This window comes from Salarias fasciatus, chromosome 23, assembly GCF_902148845.1.
Source record: "Salarias fasciatus chromosome 23, fSalaFa1.1, whole genome shotgun sequence".
Taxonomy (NCBI): domain Eukaryota; kingdom Metazoa; phylum Chordata; class Actinopteri; order Blenniiformes; family Blenniidae; genus Salarias; species Salarias fasciatus.
The window spans coordinates 8,433,450-8,453,808 of NC_043766.1; the positions used below are offsets into that span (position 1 = coordinate 8,433,450).

At 38.9% G+C, this 20,359-nt stretch overlaps 1 pseudogene; it reads left to right on the forward strand.

Moving 5' to 3' along the window:
- Positions 1 to 20,359, forward strand: part of LOC115381430 (calmodulin-regulated spectrin-associated protein 2-like) — a 48,136-nt pseudogene that overhangs the window by 8,065 nt on the left and 19,712 nt on the right.

Below are 20,359 nucleotides of genomic sequence, written 5' to 3' on the forward strand. Positions count from 1 at the left end.
CACTGTTTCATTTCCATTCCATTTATCCATTCAGAAAAAAAATAACAACTTTATCTTGTGTGTTTTAGCTTGCAGAAATGGAAGGAGACTGTGTGTGTGTGTGTGTGTGTGTGTGTGTGTGTGTGTGTGTGTGTGTGTGTGTGTGTGTGTGTGTGTGTGTGTGTGTGTGTGTGTGTGTGTGTGTGTCTTTGTGTCTTGTGTGTGTGTGTGTGTGTGTGTGGTGGGGGGATCTGGTGACCTGATTGCACACAGGTAGCACGACAGTTCTTCTTGTATGCCTGAAGCAGCTCAAATGTTGGTCGCATAGAGCATACGACTTGAACTGCAGGTGCTTTTCAAATACATTCAATAAAGTAGAAAATTGAAATTTGCTAATAATTGTGAATACTGAAATTACCATATTTTGTAAATTCATTACACAGCTTGACACATTCGAGTTTGTCACAAATGGAGAGATAGCTGAGAAAAAAAACTGTTTGATTATATTAAAATATTTTGAGGTTCGACAATTGTTTTTTTTTTTTTTTTTTTTTTAACGCCTTTAAGCATGTGCAAAGCCATACAGTTAAAGGACTACACTTCTGCAGAGAGTTAGCAATATTGTTTATATGTTTGGTGTCAGTTTGATATTTTATTACTTATTTCAATTCATGCAGTTTTGATGAACTCATGCAGAAACACTCATGTCCTTCATCAGAGAAACTGTGAAATGCAACCACAGTGTGCTGTTGGATACTGAGTCGGCTTCAGTGGAGCAGTGATGCTTAATGGCCTTGCTCAAGGGCATCTCTGCTCTGATAGTGAGAAAAGCAAAGGCACTGCCTTTTCATGTTTCTGCCCATACATACTCACTCTGCCAGCTTTGCCAAATCATCATCCTAGGGATTCAACACCATTGTATTCAAACACTTCTCAGCCAAGGGCAGGAAGAAAATGTCTATTCAAGTTTCAAACAACTTTTTTTTTTTTTTTTGCTGAAAATTTGTGAAGAAGGACTATTGTTACTGTTGCTAGTTTGTGTCCAATAATGCTAGCACTAGTTCAAAACTCTAGCACTGTTTGATAAATCTCAAATGTTTCCTCTTGTTTAACCTCAGCATGTTGAGGATCAACAGACTTCAAAACTGCTGTGCCTTGGATGTCAAACTATTAATATTCAATAACGGATCAGCAAATGGGTCATGCTGCTCCTTAGAGCTTTTCTTGTACTCTCCGCACCAGGCCACCATTCCCTAACATGTATAATAACAGAGGAGTGTTGCCGTTCAAACTTTAAGTAGATTGAACTTAATGTCCTCTTATTATCATTTTGTTATTTTTTTTATTTATGGCATTTATTGGACACAGATTCACTCAAACTATTGCATATTGTAATAAAACCATTTAAATTCCTCCTATTAAATAGATAAAGTCAGTATAAGAATGAGTCAGTTTATGCCACTGCTGACATTTGAGCTTTGCCCCCCAAACAAGCACTGATAAAGCAGACACTTCATTTGGGATGAAGCAAAAATGCTGCAAAGAATGCCTGAGATGCAATTCAAACATTAATCTTGGAATTTTATTATGATTATCATTATTATTATTAGAGCTCTTCGTGTGCTGCATGGAAAGATAGAGGTGAATGCATTGCACTGCCTTCTGTTGTCTCTCTCTCTCTCTCTCTCTCTCTCTCTCTCTCTCTCTCTCTCTCTCTCTCTCTCTCTCTCTCTCTCTCTCTCTCTCTCTCTCTCTCTCTCTCTCTCTCTCTCTCTCTCTCTCTCTCTCTCTCTCTCCCATGCTGCTCCCATCAGTGCTCCTATTGGGCAGGCACGCTGTTTCCATGGTCACACTCCAGTAGGCTGGGTGTTGTATTTGCATGTAGGTGGGAGCATGAGTGGGGGAGCTTTTGCTTGCGTATGTCGCATGTGCCCTGCTTGTGTGCACAGTGTGTCTGTGCAGCCATGTGCTGTGAGTGTTGGGGTGTTCGTGTGCACGTGCTGCCATCTTTGTGGTAGTAGTGAACATTGCCAGGCTCTAACAAAAAAAAAAAGAAAAAAAAAAGAAGATTGCTGAAATGCTGGATTCAAGCAGGCAGACAGTATTTCTAAGATGCAGCATCACACGCCGAGCCACACATTGATATATGCACGCAACAAAGCACAAAAAGAGCCCAGAAGAAAACTAGACAATCGTTGACATAAAACTGGCATCCACTGTCCTTATTCTTTCCCACTGTACTTGATGTCATGAACAAAGATGAGCTGAAGCAGCAGGGTGGAAGGGAAGCTTGTCCAAGTCCTCATAGGCCTCAGCGGAGCCACAGCCATGTTTTGCTTAATGCCAGCAATGACTCCCAGGCAGTACGGTATGGATGGATAAACAGCGAGCGCATTATGCGACGGTCCCAGACCTCCATCCTTGTGTATTAAGAAGCATTAAATTATAAGATTTCACAATATTTAGTGTGTAAAGAAAAGGACATGTTCATACAGCCATGCTTACTGCTGCAGCCCTGAGTGTTATTCGAAATGGTTTAAAAGATACCTACATATTTATGTGAAAATGATTTATCAACGCAATTTTTATAACATTTTCATCATTTTTACTTTCATTGTTTCCGGGGCTTGCTTCTGTAACATTAGTGCCAGTAGATCTCTTTCATCTGTCCGGATGTAATAGAATGGTGTAGAAATACAGTATTATTCCCAGAGGGAACTTCTTGCGACGGCTCCACACAGAAAGAACACAGAATACGTAAAAGCTAAATAACAAAACAGTAGGGTAAATTTAAACAAGTAATATTAATACATGCTGGGCTAAGCTAAGCAGTGATTGGTATATGCATAAGAATGATATGAACAGAAAAACACAACAAAAATTATTTACAAGGACGAGTTTATAGAGTCCTATGGCTCAGTTAGTTATAACTAAGACAAAAGAAGAAAAAGATGTGGAGAAGGGAAAAAAAAGCCTCTTATAGATAGTAAGAAGTTAAGAACCAGCAATGGGATGCTTATTCATGTAGTACAAGTACAACACAAGCGTCATTTGACAGATATATTATGAGCAAATACAAATAGTGCATGAAAGTTTGCTCTGTTTTACTAAAGATTACAGAGCTAAGAGAAACACTTAACCCCACTCTATCCATATGTGACAACTTGGTGTTTTCTGACAACAAGCAGGTCATAAATGAAGACACAACTTCAGTTTTCCAAAGAGTCAAGGTCTTCTTTTTGCTGCCACCACCATGCAGTTGAGATAAAGCTGAAAGATGATGGGTTCCACCCAACATGGCAATGTGTCAGTCTGGTAGAATATCATCGTTTTAAGGGGAGATTGACTTGAAATGTGGTATATTTGTGCAGGTTATTTAAGAAATGTGAATTTAGGAGAGCGTACCATTCTTTTAACTGATCAAAAAGTGCTGTTGATTTAAAAGTCTGCTATTGCTATATTGCTATATTTAATTTTATATCAATGTTAATGTCATTTTTCTTTCATGCATTACTATTAATGACACAGTAGTGTGCTTGTGACAAACTGGGAAAAATAAATAGCTGATTTACTTGAAATTGTTGGCACTGGAAAGTGCGCTAATGCTCACATATTGTATTGACATGTACTGATACGCCGTTATCATCTCTTGCTTCAAAAGGGAAGAATAACAAAATATTCCAGGGAACAGCAGTCTGTAGCACAAGACATTTTGACAGCAGGGCGGATTCTGAACAGCAGCACTATAAAGTGCTTCATCTTCTGATTTAGTGTGAAACCACATTAAGCTTATTATGCTGCGTAATAAAAGGGTGAAAAAAATCAATCTCTCTTTTAGAATTTGAAACAGGGATTTTTTTTATTTTTTTTTTGATTAATCACTCTGGCTGTGCTGGTAAGTCTTAGCAACCATTGAAACATACCTCAGTAATGAATTCCTGTTTGAGATGAGCAATATATGCAGACAGTAACTGCTTTAAATGTTACGCAAAAGCACACTCAATTACTTGTATGTAATGCAGTTATCTATTTTTTTTTAAAGTAGAATAAATCAAACAGCCGTAAGTGGGCAAGAAGCCTTCAATGCATACATGGAAAGATAAGGTAGTGCTCCTCTCATAAATATACATTATTGTGCTTTTCTTTTTTCTTTTTTCTTTTTTTTTTTTGCTGACACAAGGGAATTAAATTGAGACGGTGTTACGAAAAGGAAAGCAGACCTATCTGAACAGAGGATGTGTGAGAATGCATAATTCTTCATTTATTTTACTGTTTATATCTTTGCTTATGTTAGATTAACTCTGCCACCAGGTAAAACTACCATGTTGTTCATTTGAAATGGACACACTTCCACCTTAAAATGAGATCAGTCTAAAATAAGTATCAAATAGTCTTTTTTTCCTGTCCTCACATCAAAACTCTCGGGCCCAGAATGCCTTTTTAAACAGGATGGAAGAATATGGAATGCGGGAGTCTCTCTGGGGTAAGTCAACACTGGCTGGTAGCCACAGTCTTGTCCCTAGATCCTTTTTCAAAGGTTAGCTTTGAGGTTTGAAGATAATTGCTAGATTGGGTTTGGAGCATATGGAGGGAGAATATATGGTGCATAAAAAAACTCCAATCCCAAAAATGATGGCAGACCTCACAGTTGGCATTTTCTGTATGAACAGAGTCCACAAACATGTGGGAATGTGTGTGTTGCCTTTTTGTTTTGTGGTTAATGTTGGGCAGGCTGTTGAAAGACAAGTCGTCCAGAACAGGCAGGTATTGTTAAAGAAAACTACAGTAGAAAAGCTGCTGCTGATCAGTGTGCCGTTTCATTATTTTGGGAAACATGTTTTGCTTGCTCGCCTGTCTAATAAGGAGAATTTACAAAGCTAATGTAAATTCTATAATTTGGCTGCCTAGATGTTTCAGCCTTTGCTGATTGTTAAAATAGAATGATGTCAAATCAGTCTAAAAAACAATAAATTACTGTGGTCAAAGTTGTGACAATGTTGTGACAACTGGACATATGGTGTCCAGGTCTTCAGCTTGTTTTGGTTTTGAGTTTCCTAATTCCTGCTTCCTGTTTTCAGTGAACGCCATTATGTGACTCCTTCCTATCGAGGGAGTATAATAATCTGCTGAATAATCTCCTTCATCAACCCGATCCAGTGTATTCAGTATTAAGTATTCCAGTCTGATCAAAACTTTAATTCGATCTGGGTGAGTCGGATCTGCTAAGGTGGCTACATGAAACATTTTGAAAGAGATTGACCGCTCAATCTGATTGTAAGGAGTATTTTTGGACTTATGTAAATGAACCCAACTCTAAATGGGTGTGTGTTGTTATTTTATTACGTAGACATTCTTTCTGCATCAAGTATTGTTTTTTCTACAGCTCAGTGGACACTAGTCAGTCTGAGAGAACCTGGACTTTAATCTTCTTGGAAAATGGTGTTGATGTGCTGCCCAGGTGTCATAGGTCGAATACATTTGGTCAAGTCAGACATTCAGTCTCTTCAATTATATAATTTAATGCCACCCTCCCCCCAGCTTTTCTATAGGTTTAACATAAATTTTAATCCTCAGTGTAAGCTTCCATAGATTATTATGTTGAAATGCTTTACAATGTGAAAGGCCAACAAATTGCATCTTGGGAAAATTAAAGTGCAAGTGCCTTTGGTAGTTTTAAATTGGCACAGTGGTCTTTTTCCCATTCTGCCCATGTCTCTGGGCTGTGGGAGAAAGTTCAAATGCCCAAAGAAATCTCACACAGGCACCGGGAGAAGACACACTCTCCACAGAGTAGGTTTGAACCTGAAATGATCTTTTAACACCCCCATTTATCTTCCAGCACACTATGAAATATTCTAAAACTGTCACACGTTCTAAAACTACGAAACAGTCTGACTGGTGAGTCCACACATTTTAAAACTGTCACTCTGTATATTCCACACTAAGTTTTTGACTTAACTTCAGAAACACCTTAACTTGTTTTTATTGATTTGGGCAGTTTACATCAGGCAGCATTGTGTAATCACACAAGCTAAATGGAATACACTTCGTATACTAATCATAATTCTCAAAACATGCACATAAAGGATTGAGTGAATTAATTCTGTGAACATACACTTCAGCTCTGCCTATAGAAGCCATTCGTTGATATTTTATTTCAAAGTCATGCCTGTCTTTAGGTGGAATATATAACTACTTGAATTGTAAAAGTGCAACACTTCAAGTACATACGTATCCACACAAAATATATATGTGTTGCAAATAGCACAACCATTAAATGTAGTACTTCTTTATGTCTTAAAATTATGTGAATTGATTAGTTGCTGAAATATGGCCGAAAATATACGAAAGGATGAAATTTCTCTTTAGGACTTTACTTTTACAGTAGTTATGACCTTTGAAAGACACCAGAGAGTGGTGCAGCTGAGTGGTTTTCTATGTCCAGCTGAGCTGGCGTGAAGTTACCTGAAGGTAGACAGATTCAGTTTTTAGACATCTGGACTCTCCACCAGCGCAGCGGAGCTTTGATGCTAAAAGCAGGCCTCTTTTCAATATTACATCACCCACCAGCTAATGTTAGATCACTTTTTGCTTGTGTGTGCGTGCGTGCGTGCGTGTGTGCGTTCGTGTGTGTGTGTGTGCGCATAGCACAATGGTCTCTTTCTGCATCCATTTCCACTTCCTCTGCTGAAAGTTCATTAAAAAACTTTGGGAATTCATAAATTCATAAATCATCGACATAGCCTGTATGGTTATTTATATCATTACAATTTTCAAACCATCAACACTTATTAGAAGTTAATTTTGATATTGTTAAATGTCATTAAGAAGAGGAGAAAAGCTCAGACATCTGATTTCTTCAAAGCCTTTTTTTCTCCCCTCCGGAGCCGTATCACATTAATCCTGAGAATGAAAATGTTCTTTTTTGTTTGTTTGTTTATCAGTATCACAGGGGTTGATCAGGGGCAGCTCATTGGTCTGACAATGTAAATTTTAATTTAGACACACAAATGAGAGATATAACACTTAACACGTTGCATTTTGGAAGTGGCTGTGGTTCATGTTTGCAGTCCCTTGGTCTGATGTTAAATCAAGCCCGTATAAAGTGGATTTTCACCTTCGAATTTCCACTTTAATAAAAAATGAGCAGCTTGCCTATTTCCCTTGGTAGGGATACAGTTAAAAAACAGGATATTGACCATGAAGCAGCATCTTCTTACGTATTTAGAACACAATTTAAGCAGTCCAGCCATTTTGATCGAGAGCAAAATGTATGTGTAAGCGTTGTTTCGTGTTTTTGCATTCCTTCTTGGACGTGTGTAAACCATTCTACCTCTCGTGGTGAAGATCAGCTCATTAGAACCATTTTTACATGCAGTGTATGATATTGGAAATATCTTGAGCTGCTTTATGATTACAAAGTCATCAGTTTGTGTCCTGGGAAATAAATCAAATGGGATGAAAGGGCTACGTTTCTCCTCGTTCTGCTATGGAGATACCCCCAAGCAGGACATTTGATCAGTGACTGATCCAGTGGGCCGAGCGGTGGCTGCTGACATTGTGCCGGGCGGCTCTGTGGTTTCATTTTGTTCAGCTGTATGAATACGGTAAAACAGTGAAAGGCATTAATGCTTTCAATTTAAAATATCTGGGGAGTCTTTATATGTTGTTACTGTTGCTAAAACTGTTATGTTTTTGCACTCAACTGTTTTTACATCTTTGATTTGTCTGATCACACCTACAAAAAAAATCAGTTCTAAACATTTGTTTTCATAAAGTCATTTTTGCAGTTTTACTCCCGCCACCCCAACACACTTTTTTAAATTATTATTATTTTTTTTTATATCTTTTTTCATTTAAAGAATTAAAAAGAACTTAATCATGCCGTCGAACAGCCCCCTGGTTATATCCTGATGCTCTCTGGCACCCCCCAGGAGAGGCCCACCCCCGCTGGTTTAACACCATTGGGCTACAGCCATTTTGAATCAAAAGCATATGCTCCCAGCAAACCTGAAAGGTTAGTAAGCATGACGTCAGGGGATGTTTGAGAGGAAACAGCTCGACTGCCAACGACAGTCATGTCTGCGGTAATGAGAAAGGCTGACCCTTTCTTCAGGCGGTGAAGAAATTTTCAATGGCTTCTTTCCTTTTTTCCTCTCTTCGCTACATACATCCAATTACTATAGCTTTACTGCCCCTCTAAATTTTGTCTGACATTTGCACACGGTCAGCCAATCCTTCACTAACCATCCATTTCTGTGAGCGTCACGCTGTGCAGCAGCGACAAGTAAACCAGATGAAGTGCAGAGAATGTTCAAAAGGCAATTTCCACTTGTATTCTTTTATTCACGTAGAAAAGGGTCGCTGTTTTGGAGCAACTGACAGAACACAAAGGCTCTGTTATGCCATCTTCAGTAAGCATATTTGCTTGAAGATGATATTGAACACAACACAAACAGTATGAAGCTTTAGAATTTCAAGCAGTTTGACCATGCTAGTGAACTCGATCAGCCTCATTAATTGTTAACTCAATTAATTAATTAGCTCAGTAACTCCATCCTTGGGGCAAAGAGTCATGTCAAAATGTTTTGTTCCAGCCTTTGTCTGCTGCGCAACATATACCGTAAACCAAGAAAATGCAAATACACAGGAATTTACATCATTGTATGTTTTATCTTCATGGGATAAAAATATGAAGACCGCGAGAGGCATTGCCAGAAGATAAATTCTCAACAAATAAACGTGATTATAGACATTCAATATTTAGATGGCTATTAGAGAAAGTCAAATCGACGGATTATTATTGTCACTGGTTCTTTATTCACTTATTTCATGTTTCTATTTTCAGTTTCTATCTCATACACTTTTCACAGATGTTGGTTTTGTTACGGGGCATTGGTTCATACGGTTCATTGAAACAATATCTCTGCTTGTCGAGTGTGGTTATGTTGTTTCTTCATGAAATATTCATTATCTCAGTGAAAGCAAATGAATCTTGAACTGAGCTCTAGGTCCTTCACCTCTCCGTCCCACACAATCCCTTGTTGTCATTCACTGTTATTAAAGGCTTCAGGTCTGTGGTCTAACAAATAAAATTAACTTTTCCTGTTGCCATTTTATCTCGTCACCCCACAGCCGATCACAATCAATATCCTTCAATTACTCAGCGGGAAGGAAATGAAGACAGAGTGGGAGTGGGAGAAACCTTTGAGGGTTTACAATTCTCTCTGGTCCTTTATAAAAATAATGTTGCCTGGAATTGATAGTTTTGTTGTGCAAATGGAAAGCAGAGTTGTAACCACCGTCACCAGCCTGATAACAGGATTGTTTAGATGCATGTATTTAGTTTTATTGGTATCATTTGGATTATGTATCATCTTGTTTAGACATGCTAAGTGATTTCCAATGGGACACATCTTGGCAGTGTGTTATTACAGGCGGTTGCTTTGCCGCCTGGTTGCCAGATCAGAGACAGGGAAAACAAAGCTGATGAAATTTACTGTGCAGACTTACTTCATATCTACAAATGCTCAAATGTAGTCTCACCAAAATCAAATTTTCCACATTGTAATGATAATTTTCAAGTATTGCATGACTATGTTGTCTGTCTGTCTGTCTGTCTGTCTGTCTCTGTCTGTTTTGGGTTTCTGTTTGTAAGTTACACATAGATTATTCCATAGAAATTATTCATCAATAAGCCACTGGCCAATTCCTTTAATTGGTAATTTAAAATAAACAGTATTTTGTCGCTGTTTGTATTTTCTGTGTTGTGTTGAACAATGAAATGAATCTTTCATTTGTATAGAGTCGTATCAGTGATGCAGCGCTACAAGTTAGCCCCATATTCACACTTGCGACCACAACATTGAGTTCACTTTTCTCCCAGTGAGAGATGGGATACATTTGACGAGTGTCAGAAAGGCTCCTTAGTGATGTTGCTCTCATCTTTCATATTACAGTCACATGGTTTCAGCAGGTTTTTCGGTTGTGAATCTGGTAGTCCAGCACATCTCTATGATGCTCTGGTTAACTGCGATCTGGTGACTGTGGAGGCCACTGGCATGCGGCGTTCTCTCTGCCATGCACAAGAAACCAGTTCCAGATGAGTGGAGCATTGTGGCTTGAGGCATTATTCTACTGCAAGCAGCTGAAACAAGATGCAATGACACTGAGGTCATGAATAGATCTGACAACAACTTTATGACGACTTGCTTAAGAGTTTGTAGTTGACAATGCTGCTGCTGCCGAGACTTCAGCCCTCTGTGCATGTTCTGTGATCTGTCCCAAATATCGAGATATCGTATCAGATAACGAGGCCTTGCTGGGTCCGTATGCATGAATGCTCCTCGGCTGCAACTGTTGCCAAGTCACTACTTTTCCATGAACTCATTTTGATAAATATTGACCACTACAGACAGGAACACCTCTAAACATCTGTAGTTTTGGCGATGCTCTAAACCTCTCCAGTCTCAGTTTAACCCTCATCAAACTCACTCAGATCCTTACACACACATGCACACATACACATCAACTTTCACTGCTGGCAGACTTTTTTTCCTTAAAGACTTGGAGAAAAAAATATTTCTGAAAAATAAAAGTTTAAATGTATATTTAAAGTGATTGAAAGGCATTTCCTTTGAATTCATGTGAAAATAGGAATTATGCCATCAAAGTTCATCCACTTGTTCAGTTTCCAGGTCTTAGCTGACAATAATAACATCTTGGGTGGTTTCAACTGTATTGCCTCGTTTTCCAAGGTTGTATTCATTAACAGATAATAGAGTAAACAGATTTACTCTTTGTCACCTTCTGACTGTTCTCCTCTAACCTCAGACGCTGCTGCTCCCTGTATAAGTCCTGTTTATTGGTTTAATATATAGTGTTCACAGAGATGTGAACAAACTTATCTGTGGCAGTGAAGTTTATATCTTTGGTAAAAACAAAATCACAGACATAAACATAACCTGCTCTGTGTACTGTTTTGTAACAGAGTTAGGAGCTGCCATAGAAGCTGCTTTAGTGAATATAGTTGCTTTTAATAAAACATAAACTGTCATTGAAATATTTTTTTGGTCAGATACTGAGCTTGAATATTTAAACGCTTTTTTTAATTTAATTTTCCATGTGATGATAAAACAAGATAATTATGTAATCTTTTTAGATATTCTGATTTTTTGACTATAAAAGTTGATTTCACTTTTGTAGCTTACGAGCTTTATATTGCCATAAATATTATTTAGGTCTTGAAATATTTGTTTTTGTTTTTATTTTTGCTTTTTTGTGAAATGTCCAAAGTATATCTGACTTCTACCATTTGCACGACACATGACGAGTGATGACTGAAATAACACGGTTTATAAATCTGAACTCTGAGGTTAAAGACGAGTGCAGACACCAGTGCTGCTGCTTGGACTCGTTGTCAGGAAGACGTCTTAACTCAGTCTTCTCGAGGAAGAACAGTCGCTCTGAGCAAACTGGGTCTGTAGCAAGGGTTGGATGCACTTGTTTCCAGGGCAACAGCCGCAGGGACGTCAGCTAAAGATGAGATTTCTGATGTACATTATAAGAAAGGCTTTTGGGTCTTCCTCCGATGTTGTAAATCACTGCCGTCATATTGCTGTTTTTCCACACTTAGCTACTGTACAGCAAATTACTCGACAATTTTAAAATAATATTCTAAAAGGAAATCAATCAAGCAGTTTCAAGTCTGGCTGACAACTTGTTTGAATAGCAGTGCACTGCGATGCTTTTATTTTGTTTCATGTACTTATCTCTATTGGCTCTCAACTTTCAAATAGACTAATTTTAATATATATTTATTTTTTTAATTATATACATCCAATCAGACTTATATTGTCTGATTCTTGTTTTGTTCTGTAGTCCTCCTTGCATTTCTTTTCCTACAGTGTTCCGTATGGATTTATTCACAATATCAATTCCAATACAGTGTTTAATTTGCCTGACAGTACCTAAGTGCACAGATGGGCACAACAACAAACTGAGCCTGTAAATGATGTGTCTATACTGTCTCTGTAAATTCAGCCCCAGCTGCACTCACAGCACAGCTTTGTTTTTCTCTCTTCAAGCTTTAAATGCTCTGTTTTCTCTTCCAGAGTGCCCACCTGGCTATGATTGACACTCTGATGATGGCTTACACAGTGGAGACTGTCAGTGTGGAGAAGGTGATGGCTTGCATTAGCCAGTACTCATCCTGTGACCCTGAGGTGGAAACACCTTACGACACAGAAGACACAGTGACCACCTGGATCAACAAGGTGTGTAATGGTATAAGTAAGTGTGTGTATGTGGTATTGGTGGTAGAAGATTAAATATGAAGCTGTTATGGGCCTCACTGCAGATCCATCTGCATTTTTCAAGGCATATGTGTAATTACAGGTTTCCCTTGTTGCTCGTTTAGCACATTTTTTCCTGTTGAGGATCTGTTTCTCAGACTTTTTACCAACACAAAGTTTGAACGCTGAAAATTTGAAAATGTGATGTTACAGTGGAGTGAGATACTCACTTGAATCACTGATCTAAATATCATGAAATCTGCTCCACACACACGGTTTAGTCTCGGAGACATGAAGTCATGTTGTGTGCAGCACACAGGTGATCTGAAATGTTTGAAACCTGTTGCTGGAATGATGAATGTGAGATGCTTTGCAAGTGTTTATAACATTATAACATTTTACTGGACTGATGTTTTCAAATGCTTCATTCATTCAGTCAAAAACCTTTTTTTTTTGTAATTTAAATTCACCTTTGAAGATTACTGGCTGAAGTGGTTGGCTTGGTATATTATTTCAATGGACATTGGAGTTTACTGCTTCTCACACATGTTTCACATGGATTCCTTTCAGGAGCTACCAGGTATTCCCAAAAGAATGATCAGCCAGTGTCATTACATGTGACCATGTGGTGTGTAAATGAGGATTTTTCAGTTTTTAAGTGTCAGTGTACGTACACTGGAACAGATGGCTGTGACTCCTCAATACAGTCTGGTCTGTTTACATTCTTTTAGTAGGAACGCTGGGTTTCTGCCAGCTCTGAACTGAGCAGCACACACACACAGACACACACACTGCTCACACAGGACAATAGCTGACAGGAGGTGTGGTCTTGGTGTCCTACTGGTCAGACATATGGCTCGCAGTTTGAGTCCACTGGCCTACATGGATACATTTCACCACGTCCATTTGCTTGAACCTGTAATCAACCGAAAGAGGTTAGCTTTGATTGAAATGAATACAACTTCACTCCACTTGACTTCACTGTTTAATACAAACTGCAACAACTCAGCCAAAAAAATTAAGATAAGTAAGATTTTTTTTCTGGACTCCGTGGGGCTGCAGTTTTCAAAGGTATAAAAACAGTATAGCAAAGAAAGTCAAAGAAGGAAGTACAGTAGTGACGTACTTAAGTGATATTCTTTGGTTGTGGATTCATACTGTGCTGTGAGGGGAACGTAGTTGACACATGCACACACTACAATGCAATCACAGTCTTCTGCCAATAAGGAGTAGAACAGTTACAATCAGGTGAATACAGTGTTTTGTTGTTTTCCTTTTTTTTTAAGTTCAATACTAGACTGACTGACATGATTAACCACTGCCATTACAATAAAATTCCAATAACCAACTGTTTATTATGCACCATGGCACACAGAATAGGAGGTGTAGGAGTTTGTCTTTGAGATATATAAGTTGTCCTACACTCACCTATTTATAGCACATGTGGGCACTTCTGTTCACAATATTCACAAGGCATATTCACACAGTTGGAAACTGTGAAAGTTGCTAGTTGACTTTGTCCCACTTCACATCTTGGAGTGGTCATATGATGGCAAGACACTGTCGGCTGAGAAAAATCTGTAGATAATTGGGAAACGAGTTGTTATATTATGTACACAGATACAATGATGCACGTGAAGTTAACGCTGCTTCTAGATGTTGCTTCTACGAGCATAAAAAGGCTGTTGTTTTCACATTTTGGTTTGTAGCATAGCTTGTTAACTCCACTAGACAGGCCAATAAAGTACACCGATTTTCATTTTAACCGCCGTCATCAAGAATTGTTGGACCATGACTTCTCACAAGCATTAGGATGTATTTTTGTATTCACTAAGGTGTGCTGAAGCTGGAACACATACAGTAGAAGCTACGGGTGACTTGGGCCCTCCAGGGTTCAATGTGCTCACTCTTGTTTCTTTGGATTGAAAATGCTGCTTGTGGTAATTGTGGTCAAACATGTGCTCTCTTCCAGGTGAATGAATATCTGAAAGACATTGTAGCTCAGGAGCAGAGGAAGAAGGAAACACAGAGTGCTGAGACAGCTGGGAGTCCTCGGGTGAGTAATTAACTGCATTACCACAAACAAAACAGAAAACATACAAGCGTCTTACAAGTTTGATGGACAGATTCTGTGTCAGTAAAATCCTTGACTTCACCTAATAGATTCATAACGTTTGCCTTTTCAACTGACAGACACTTGACGCGGACGTCTGTGTTGCTGTAAAGCCCGGCAGCAGCTTCCTCAACACAACTTAAGTTGTTAAAACTGCTAACATCGAGGGAAAATCTCACTCATATGTCTGAGCTTTGGACTAAGTTCAGTCTGTTTGTATTAAATCACAAAACGAGGGGATGCAAGGTTACAGCTTCAACATCGCAATGCTTTTATCTATCTAGACAACTCTACATGCCTCAGCCGCTTCGTTTGTGCCCTCACCAGAAGATCAGCACTCTCCAGTCTAATTAGTCTAGCAGTCATTTAGTGTAAGGTCAAAAACATTTGGGGTCTTGCCCAAAGTACAAATCTGTTATGCAACTATGTCTACCATCAGCAACAATTCATGGTTCTCTAAGACATCCTCGTGTGGCCTGTGTGTTTCTGTTTGTGTCTGTGAAATATATTTTAGAAATTGTTACTGTTTACAATATATTATTTTTTTGACTCCCTGAATCTCATTCACTCAAGTACCTGGAAGTTAACAGAACCATACACTCAACAACTAGATTACACAATCTAAAGTGATAGCTTTTTTTTTTTTTTTACATCTGTAAATTTTAACATACAATGTTTTCTAATTTATAAAGGTCATCATCCGTTCACTCTTTTAATATTGTTTGGGAAATATTGTTTATTAATTTATTTATTGATTGATTGATTTATAAAGCAAGGGCCCATTTTAGGATTATTATTCATTACTATTAGTGTCTTTTAAAGTTATATAGCTGTGTCGTTTCAGGCAGTCAGTTGGTTATTTAAGCAGTATTTACAACATTGATTCATTTTTCAAAAGCTATGTGATCTTATATTTTTTTAAGTGAAATATATAGTGGTTGCCAGGGTTGCGAACTTGATTTTAATTATCTTTGTTTTATTAAGCAGTATTTTAGCATAATGATAGTTCACCTCCTCCATTTCAGTCAGGGATGATAAAAAAGATGTATGTTATCCTCTAATGCTAATCCTTTCTATGTTTAAATACGGAACAGAAAATGAACAAATCCCAATTAACAAAAATTGATTACAAGGAGAATAAAGCAGCAGAAATCCACTGCGTCTCTCAGTTTGGTGGCCGACGGAGCAGGCCCTCTGGAGGATAGCCCCACGCTGCAAAACAAAACTGAAGAATGTGCAGAGCTTTTCAGAGTTTACACACACTTGTTCATCTCAGCGATGGACACAGTTGAAATAAGGGTCCCTAGCTGGTCTTTTGTGCGGCCAAACTTCTCGTGGGATGCTCCTGTCAACATTCTCATGAGCAGCTTCATCCCTTCTCCCATCATCGTAGGGCATCTATCTACTCTGAACCAGCTGTCCACACTGAGTATACACAAATAGAAGTGGTCTAAAGGCTAAAATACTTTCTTTGATAAAAATTGGCCTTAATCCCAGTCTGTCAAATTTGCTGGATGTGTTCCTGCTACAGAAGCAGTCTCGGGTATTGAATAAAATGTTTGGGCTTGTTTACTGCCGGTATTGTATCAAAAGGATATCAACTGCTCCCCAGTTAATTCAATTTCAGCCACCCTGATTTTACAGCACTTTGAGGCATCTTTAATCTGAAAACTCACATTCATGTACTGATGCATCTCAAATATCTTGTAATTGAAGCTTCTTTGTGTTCGTGGAGAGTGTCTAAATGACACAGTTGAGGCATAACTGTTTCGTGTCCACCACATTATGACGCTGCAGTGAGATGACTGGCTTTGCGTCTTCTCAGACTACGGTGATGAGATATGAGAGTTGAGGGGAGGCTGCGTATGGATAATTTTACTCTAGTATTCACCTCCATCTTCACCCTTCATGCTTTGCTTCTTCTACCATCATTCATATGCATCACCAGTAGATTTGAGTGAGTTTTACTGACCCCTGAAAGTCACAAACCCCCTCAACACATGTTCCGTAACCATGAAAATGCACTCATTCTTCTCTCTTCTCTTTTTAATTTAATTCCACCACATTTCTGCATTGCGCTGGTTTTGATCGCTGCTCGACCCCTGAGGCTTCTCTCCAGCCTCTCTCATATCTGCCATTGTTCATTTCCAAGCGTAATTTCTACCACAGGTTATGTCAGACAGCCTTACTGAGTCATCACTGTCCATTTTGATTTTGTTGTTCAGATGTTCCTCAAGTAAGAAAGTTTATCCATTCAGAAAAAAAATAACAACTTTATCTTGTGTGTTTTAGCTTGCAGAAATGGAAGGAGACTGTGTGTGTGTGTGTGTGTGTGTGTGTGTGTGTGTGTGTGTGTGTGTGTGTGTGTGCGTGTGTGTGTGTGTGCGTGTGTGCGTGTGCGCGTGTGTGCGTGTGTGCGTGTGCGTGCGTGCGTGTGCGCGTGTGCATGCACACACATGCCTGTGCGCATGTGTTTGAGGCTGATCTGACGAGTCAGTGTGCAGACGCAGCACTGAACATTTCAGCTATCAAACACAAAGGAGGACACACACTCTGTCACCCTAGTAGAGCGTCATCACACCGTTGTTAAATCTTTTACATGCCTGTTGAACTGGCAGCTCTTTTTCTCAAACCTCTTGGCTCAAAGTTAAAGCTTTTTGTCATGAAGCACAATGTCACCGACTGAGTGTGTCATATATGGGTCATAAGTCCGTTTGTTACTTGAGTGATAGCACGTCCATTTATTTAGCCCCCAAGCTGTAGAGTTGGTTCTTTGTGAACGCCGTCTGTAACCTCTAGGCAGCTCATGCGGATCCGTGCCTGTGTGAGATCGGCATCCACACAGTGACGGCTCTCTCTTGCTCATGGGTGACACTGTTCCCATTTCAGCTTTGGTAAAAATCAGTTATTGCATGCTGCAGACATCCAAATGCGTATTTACTGAAGTCCATATATATGCTGCTGCTCAGGGGTTTCATTCACTTCCTGGATTTCAGAGAGAACAGCAAGTTTCTGATGATGAAGTGTTTGGCAGAACCATTTCTGACCATTTTCTTCTCTTTTATATGTTGCTGTATGTTTTATGCATTTATGTTTGATTGTTTTTTGAGGGTATTTTTTTGTTGCTTTTTTTACTTGATTACTTGCATTGGATGAAGATGGAGACTGATTTTTTTTTTTTTTGACAGACAAGATGAATTGAGATTTATTTTTAAAATCAAGCCCCTCTGTTTATCCTGTCTTGGAGATTGAACGATCCCTTCCTGATTCTACTATCACTCCCCTCACTTCCCCTCATTCTGTCTCTGTTGTATGACTGCAGTGTGAGTCACGCATGCAGACTCTGTCAGACACCTACCTTTTGTGGACAGCACCATGTCACCCAGCAGGGAAACTGTGTTTAAGCTTCTTCCGTTGCATCCGAAAGTGAGGGTGGTGGAGATGGTGGAGGCACATGCTGAAGCGGCATCAAGATAGTAGAGAAGACCAAACTAATCCTCTGTAGTGGCAAAGAGCTGAGCTGTGGCACAGCTAGACATGTCAGGATGAGAGGATGAACCTTGGTTGGATGATTGTTTTGGCAGAGATACACACATGTAAAAGTAAACATGAATAAGAAGTACATGCACTTTCCAGGCATGTGTGTGTCCTGCTGTAGAGAGATGACAGATTAGAGCTTTGCTGCTCCTCAGGGGTTTGATCGGTGGATTTAGTTTGAATTAACAGTTTGTCTCACCCCGTTCAGCACAAGCCTCCTCTGAGGTTTACTAGAGAAATTAGTGGAGGAACAGCAAAAAGGAGTCTGGGGGTCAGGTATTTTTTTTTTTTTTTTTTTTTTTTAACTTGTGTTTTGTGCACGGAATCATGACATAAACAAAGTGAAGAGTAAATCCATCAATTATTTTTGGTCAATTAAGATATTATCCATCATATCCTCATGACATGGTCCTATTTTTTTCCACACTTACAAAAAAAAAGAACAATACACCTTGCTCTGTGTTACTTGATAACCAAAGAATTAGGATTGGTCATCAGAACATACTGACACCAAACACTTAGGGTGTTTTTCAAATCTTCCTGCAAAAATAACTTGAGCGTTCACTGTATTTTCTGTATTTTTATTTGGATATCTTTCAAAAGTACGACCATAACATCCCTTCTAAAAATCATCTGGACAGTACAGCCCCTTCTGCATGAATATTTCTTACCACTGGTATGAAGAAATGGTTAAATGAGAAAGTGAAACACTTTAAGACTGTATGTGTGACAAAAACAATCTAACATTGAGTGTCCTTAACTTAACCTTAACTGTCTCAGAGTTAGCAGCACCCTAAGCTACCGCTCCTGTTCCAGCCACGCCACTGCCAGCCTCACATCTGCGTTGGCCTGTGGGTCTGCTGTGACTTTTTCCCATCATGTAATGGAAAGGCAATGAAAGGGCACAGTTTTTCTCTCTGTCTCTCCCAGCTCTCTAATTTTCATCTACGGATATTTCACTTGATGTGGCTGATTTTTCTGTCTTTTTGTGCTTTTCACATGAATAAATGTTTCATAGAGGGTGACATTATCTCAACAAATAGATGTTTAGACCACAGCTATTGCTTAAAGTAAATGTTTGGCGAGAAGAAGCTGACGTGTATTTCTAGAGTTTGTATATCTACTGTTTAACTAACGTAGTGAGTTACAGTGAGTGTGTTGTAATTGCAACAATAAAATGTTTAAAACAGCTGGAAAGTAGAGCTAATTTCTATTTAGAACTGAGCAAAACTGAAATGTGTGTTTTTTACCTATGCAGAACTAAAATGAAGTAAAACTAAACTGAAGTCGGCACAAACTTTTACTGTTAAAAAAAAAAAAGCATAAATTCGTTGTTGCTAGAGTATTGTCTTACTTCAATCCTCAGACAGTTTCTAAACTGTTTCCCTCTCTTTCAAAGCCCATCCGGCCACAGACAGCCTGACAAATATGCTGCAGATTAGATTACATCAGGTGTGCTCCTCTGACGACATCAGGCACCTCAAAGCGTTTTCAAAGAGGTGTGACGTTAATCAAATCAGGGGAACCCAAGAAAGCTACAATTGATCTTTTTATCGTCTTGGTGCCTCCAAGTTTTGTTTTGACGGTTTCAGTACAAAGCGGCTGCAGTTTCTCGCAAGTCACTTCTTCCCTTTGAAGTTGAGGACTTGCCAGCCACTTTGAGTGGCACTTACATTTTGGGTCTTTGATGCGTCTTGGTAGTTCGGGAATTAGCTGCTAACTGAGGCAAGCCTTGCCTCTTTTGGGATCAGCTTACATTGTCAGCGAGTAGCTGACGGATGCATTTGTGCAGTGGGAATGTTGTTTATCTACATTTTTTTTTCAAATTAACTCACATGACAATGAGCAGTTAAAGGTTCGGATCATTTTTGGAAAAGTCATGTCAGGCTGCTTCATGAACAGCCTTAAATTCCACTTTATGGTTTAACACAAAAACTGTTTGCCTGAAGGAGGATTTGTGAGACCAAATGCTCCAACAAATTCAAATAAATTAAACCTTAAATCTGTCAATTAACCCACAATGCTGTCTTGTGTGTGAATATGTTCAGAAGGCATTCATGATGTGCACATCTGCGTGTGTTTTATTTGACTGAAAAACATTTTTTACTTAAAAACAAATTAAAAGGAAATTTATCTGGAGTTTACTTGCCTTTTTGAGGTCAATAAATTTTTCAAGTTTGCAGTGCCATCAAGCACTTATTGTTGCAGTGGGGGTTATGGACTGCTTCAGCAAAAATAATATTTGCAATAATAAAATGTGTGTGTATCAGATTTAAATCTAATGTTATCCGAACGAATGGGCAAAATTTCAAGCCAGTTTACATCTTACATCAGCGTCACATCGTGTTTTTATGAAGGAATTTGTCTTGAACTCCTTTAAAATCTTTGCCTTCAGTTTGCCATACTGTGCTATCACCCAGGCAGGCTTCACTTATTT